A 5830-nucleotide genomic window follows, 5' to 3' on the forward strand; every position below is an offset into this window, starting at 1 on the left:
TCCTATCTATGAAGTCCAGTTACCAAGTGCTTTCGCCACCTTCCTGTATCTCAAGTCATCAAGAATTTACTTTAATCAGCTACTTCACAGTTCCTTGATACTTTGGAAAGATGTGTGCTAGCTTACAAGTTTGTAAAGTGCCATAGTTTGCAAAGGGATTTATTTGATACATCGTAATTTGAGACAGAACTGGACCAGCCATTCATATTTTTGTCTAATGAAGGAAACAGGTCTTTGTAGTATGGGCAAGGACTTAGGAAGACAGGCAGTAACACTAGTCTAAAATAATCTTAGGAGCTCCTTATCAAGACCAAAAGAAAGGTAGACCCATACAGCACATATTGACTTCTCTGGCTACAAATTGCCTGTCCATGACCTCTTTTTACTAGGTTATTAGATGTACATTCTAAACAGACTTCGTCTTGTAAAAATGTGAGAGTGGAGGGCACAGTATGATTCACTCTGGACCTGAAATTATACTGGGACCCTCTGCACTGTGGAGGAAAGCCTTCGAAGACCCCAGACCCACCACTTACTCTGTAACCTTAGATAGATCACTAGCCAGTTTCCTTATCTGTAAAATGCAGAACCATCTCCTTCATACAATTATGATTGTTAACCAAGGGTTAAAGGAGAATACAGTGTGTAGAAGATACTCAGTTATTCCAGAGTCTCAGTGTGATTCAGAGGCCCACATCTCTCCTTATCACCCATTCCTCCTCTCTCCCCCACCACTAAAAGGACCCCAAAACCTTGACCCATGAGCCTGCCTTAAGTTGGCTGGTGCTCTGGATAGATCTGACATCACTACCCATCCCAACAACCTGTGGTAAGATAAAAACAGTGCTCATGAGACAGGACACACAGGAAACTGCCTACAAGATCCACACAGATAGTGAAGTCCCATCTTAAAACTGAGTAAGAAAATAAACCTTTAAATAAAGATGTCATGGACACTGTATATGACACTTCTGTCCTGCACAAAGCAGGAGCTCAATACATACTTAACTGAATTAAACTGAGGGAGTTCAGCAGCCCTCATGTTTGGGCCTTCCTGATTAATTTTCTTTTCCTGATGAGTTCGAGATTATATTTTTGCCTACCCTTTTAATTCATCCCTCCATCCTCAGTGTGTTTATTTTTTTTAATTAAAAATTTTTTGAGTATAGTTAATACGCAATGTTATATTATTTCAGGTGTGCCTTATCAATTACTTTTGATGTCACCAAACCAGAGAGCTATTTGTAGGGGCAAGAGACTTTTAGCTTTTCTGAGCTACTGTGCTGATTTCAGCACATAATTTCATTAGATCAAAGAGTTAAAGTGTCCTTGGCTCAATCATGAGTTCACCTTCTGCTTCTAGTCGTGTTTCTTATAGAAAAAACTCTATAGTTCCAGAAAATGTCCTTAGGATGTCATTCAAGTTATGTATGAAGTTGAAAGAGCATCATATTGAAATTGGTTTATCTGTGTTTAAACTCCAGAAGACAACATTACTGATAGGCTCATTTGCTTCTGTGTTTCCTTAACTCTTTAAAGTGATCTTATTGGGGTGCCTGTGTGGCACAGTAGGCCAAGTGCCCAACTCCTGATCTCAGGGTCATGAGTTTGAGCCCCACGTTAGGCCCCATGACCTGTTGGGCCCCATGTATGTTGGGCTCCATGCGGGGTATGGGACCTACTTTAAAAAAAATAAAAAATAAGTAATCTTGTTATAGTAAAGGAGGGTGGATTCTGAGAAAAAGTTTATCTTCCTATAGTTTTTTTCTTCTTATAGTTTTAATAGAGTCAGCCATATCCTTTTATAAATCTCTAAAATGTCATCTAATGGAACCTTATACAGCCACTAAAATGATAATTATGAAGTCATAAATTCCTTTCACTTTTAAAATGGAAAAAATAAAATGCATCCATTATAACTGCAATAATACAAATTTGTGCATTATAAACATATATTGAAGGATAAAATACTAATATGAAAATAAAATAGTCATTTTTAACGTGGAATTTGAGGAGGTGTTTCTTTCCCTAAGAAATACTGATACAGGGCGCCTGGGTGGCTCAGATGGTTAAGCATCTGCCTTCGGCTCAGGTCACAATCCCAGAGTCCTGGGATCGAGTCCCACATCGGGCTCCCTGCTCCTTGGGAGCCTGCTTCTCCCTCTGCCTCTCTCTCTCTCTCTGTCTCTCATGAATAAATAAATAAAATCTTTAAAAAAAAAAAAGAAATACTAATACAATTTAAAAAAAAAGAAATACTGATACAATAGCCCTGCTTATCTATGGTTTTGCTTTCCATGGTTTCAGTTACCAACAGTCAGCCTCAGTCTGAAAGCAGATGATCCCACTTCTGACAAATAGTCAGAGGTCAATATTAACCTTACTCTATGTCACAATGCCTATGACATCCATGTCACTTCATCTCATCTTGTAGGCATTTCATTTCACATCATCACAAGAAGTGTGAGTACAGTCCATTTTGAGAGAGAGACCACGTTCATATAACTTTTACTGCAGTATATTCTATTTTATTACAAGTTACTGTTGTTAATCTCTTACTTTGCCTAATTTATAAATTAAACTTTATCATAAGTATGTATGTATGGGAAAAAACATATTGTACATAAGGTTTGATACTATCTGCAGTTTTAGTCATCCACTGGGGGTCTTGGAGTGTATCCCCCTTGGTGAAGAGGAGACTACTGTATACAATTTCCTAATGAAGGAGGAGAGTTATCAGAACTTAAGTTGCTGAGTGATGTTCTGTACTCAAAATCTGACTGCTACTTCACTGAGACTTTTGTCTAAGACCATTTCTTCTATTTTTTTTAAGATTTTATTTATTTGTCAGAGAGAGAGAGAGCACAGCAGGGGGAGTGGTAGGCAGAGGGAGAAGCAGGCTCCCCGCTGAGCAAGGAACCCTTTGCAGGACTCGATCCCAGGACTCTGGGATCATGACCTGAGCCGAAGGCAGACGCTTAACCGATTGAGCCACCCAGGCGTCCCTATCTAAGATCATTTCATGAAGGCTTTCCATAGCATCACACGTTCTGGTGTTACTCTTAGCTCTCTACTCCTTGGTCATTTCCTGGCTTCTTCTCAATCTGACCCTTAAATGGTGAGAGTACCTCAGGACTCTCTCCCAAGCCTTGGGCTCCACTCACTCCCTAGACAGATGGCATTTGTATGCAGAATTCCACTGACCAACACACTGCCATCTATTTAGCTGCCTGCTTGGCATCTCACCTTGTATACCTCGCAGGTGCCTCAAACCTTGTCCACAGCTGAATTCGTCATTTTCCCTCCACTCACCCACATACAACAACTGGCTCCTCTTCCAGTTTTCCCTCATCTAAATAACCGGTGCCACTATCTACTCAGCAGTCTAAATCAAAACCCTGGAAGTCATCGTGGCTCTCACACTCCATTATGGCAAGTCCAATGACTCACCATATCTTAACTACCCTAGCTTTTAAATATTTTGTGAATCTACCTCTCTTCTCCAAATTCACCACGTCCTCTAGCCATGCCTCTATCTTCTCTGGCTTGTATTCTTAGACTTACCTAGGCAGTCACCCTAGATCATCTTTGCCCCAGCCTACTTCTCCAAGCTCCCCATTCCTCACCTGTAATCCATTCCCCACACATCTAGAGTAGTCTTTTAAAACCACAAACTTAATCACCTTGCTCTACTGTCTGAAGCTTTCCATTTCTCTTAGAATAAAGCTCCCAGTCCTCAGGTTTATCACACATTCCATGGGCCCACCTCTTCCTCTCTATGCTCCAGACATACTGTCTTCTTTGGTTTCCCCCAAATACTTCATACTCCCATCCTGAGGCCTTTACACTTGTTATTTCCCCTGCATGGAACACTCCTCACTCTCATCACTAGGCCAATTCCTGATCCGTTCTTAGATCAGGGAGGCCTGGATTGTCTTCCTCTCCACTTAAATTAGTTTCCTTTTTTTAAAAAAGATTTTTAAAATTTATTTATTTTTGAGGGAGAGAGAGAGCACGAGCAGGGGAGAGGGGCAGAGGGAGAAGCAGACTCCCCACTGAGCAGGGAGCCGGATGTGGGACTCGATCCCAGGACCCTAGGATCTTGACCTGAGCCAAAGGCAGACACTTAACTGACTAAGCCACCCAGGCGCCCCTTAAATTAGCTTCCTCAGGTTTACAGTAACACCATACTTCCCTGTTGTAGTCATCATAACACATTATCTTCAGTATCTGTATTTTCTTGTCAATGTTAAGCTCTACAAGAGCTTGTTTGTTCACTCAACAAATAGTCATTGGCAGCCTTCTCTGTGCAGAGCACTGTGAGGCATTGGCTCTGTAGCAATGAACAAACCCACAAGCTCATTGTCTTCTTGGATTTACATCTGCAGGAGAGAGACAATGAGCAAAACAGGCATGTGTGCACACATGTATAACCACACATGTAAATAAATTACCACCTGCAAAGTTCTATAAAGGAAACCATAGAATGCCATGAACAACAACAACAATGGAGATCTAACTAAGCTAGGTGGAAAGCACTCTCTGAAAAGGTAACATTTTAGATGAGACCTAAAAGATAAGAATGGGTCATCCACGGAAAGAACATTCCAAATGGAACAGCTGTGTAGAGACTAAGAAAGGAAAAGATTCTGTGTGCTTGAGGAACCAAAGGAAGACCAGTGTCAGCAAAGGGGAGACGAGTTCAGATAGAAAATTGGAGAGGTAAATAGAGGCTAGATGATTTAGAGATTTTTAGGCCCTCGTAAGGGATTTAGATTTTATCCTAAGTGCAATGGTGTATTTTGAATAAAGCTGAGCCCACTCATTGCCCGTATCAGCATAAGATCTCATTCACAGGAAACAACAGATACCGAATACAAAAATGAAAAGCAGTCTAATATTTACTGAAGTCTATGATATAAGCATAAAATGGAAATTTCTGTGTATAAGTCTCAGTAAACATAAAAAAAAAATCTTGATCTATCTCTCTAAGTTCTACTCAGCACAGCACAGCAACACTCTCCAATCTCTCTTCTAAGTATTACCCCCCAAAAGTAGGCCAGATCTGGACTTGGCTCTTCTTTGTTTGGCTTCATTCTCTCATCTTCAAGATTCCGTTCCCTGCCCTTGTTAATGTAAGTCAATCAATCCTTTCTGATCTAAATCCGCACCTCAACCAGTTTATCCTGATCAGCACAACTGAAGCTCCAGACTTGGGGCAGGGAAAGTGTGTGTGGGGGGATGGGGGCTAGGGATTGGGAGGATGGAATTCTTCCCAGAAAGATGTGGGAATGAAAGAATTCTTATATTTTCAGTTTTGTTGTATTTGTTTTGTTTGTGTCTGTTATAACTACCATTGCTGTTGCTTTCATGCTGGGCATCTACTCTGGCCACTGTGGCCAATGGCTTGTCAGGGCAGCAGGAAGTAGCAAGGAAAATGGTGAGGAGTCTATCGCAAAGAAGCAAGGGGGATGGGGCACTTGGGTTGCTCAGTTGGCTAAGTATCTACCTTCCGCTCAGGTCATGATCTCATGGTGCTGGGATTGAGCCCGCATGGGACTCCCTTCTCAGTTGGGAGTCTGCTTCTCCATCTCCCTCTGCTCCCCCCGCCCCGGCTCATGCTCTCTCTCTCTCTCCCTCTCTCTCAAATAAATAAAATCTTTAAAAAAAAAAAAAGAAAGAAAGAGAAAGAAAGAAAGGAAGGAAGGAAGGAAGGAAGGAAGGAAGGAAGGAAGGAAGGAAGGAAGGAAGGAAGGAAGGAAGGAAGGAAAGAAAGAAAGAAAGAAAGAAAGAAAGAAAGAAAGAAAGAAAGAAAGAAAGAAAGAAAGAA

The sequence above is a fragment of the Callorhinus ursinus genome, unplaced genomic scaffold (assembly GCF_003265705.2).
Source record: "Callorhinus ursinus isolate GAN/ISIS: 27379988/994484 unplaced genomic scaffold, GSC_fseal_2.0 scaffold2, whole genome shotgun sequence".
NCBI lineage: Eukaryota > Metazoa > Chordata > Mammalia > Carnivora > Otariidae > Callorhinus > Callorhinus ursinus.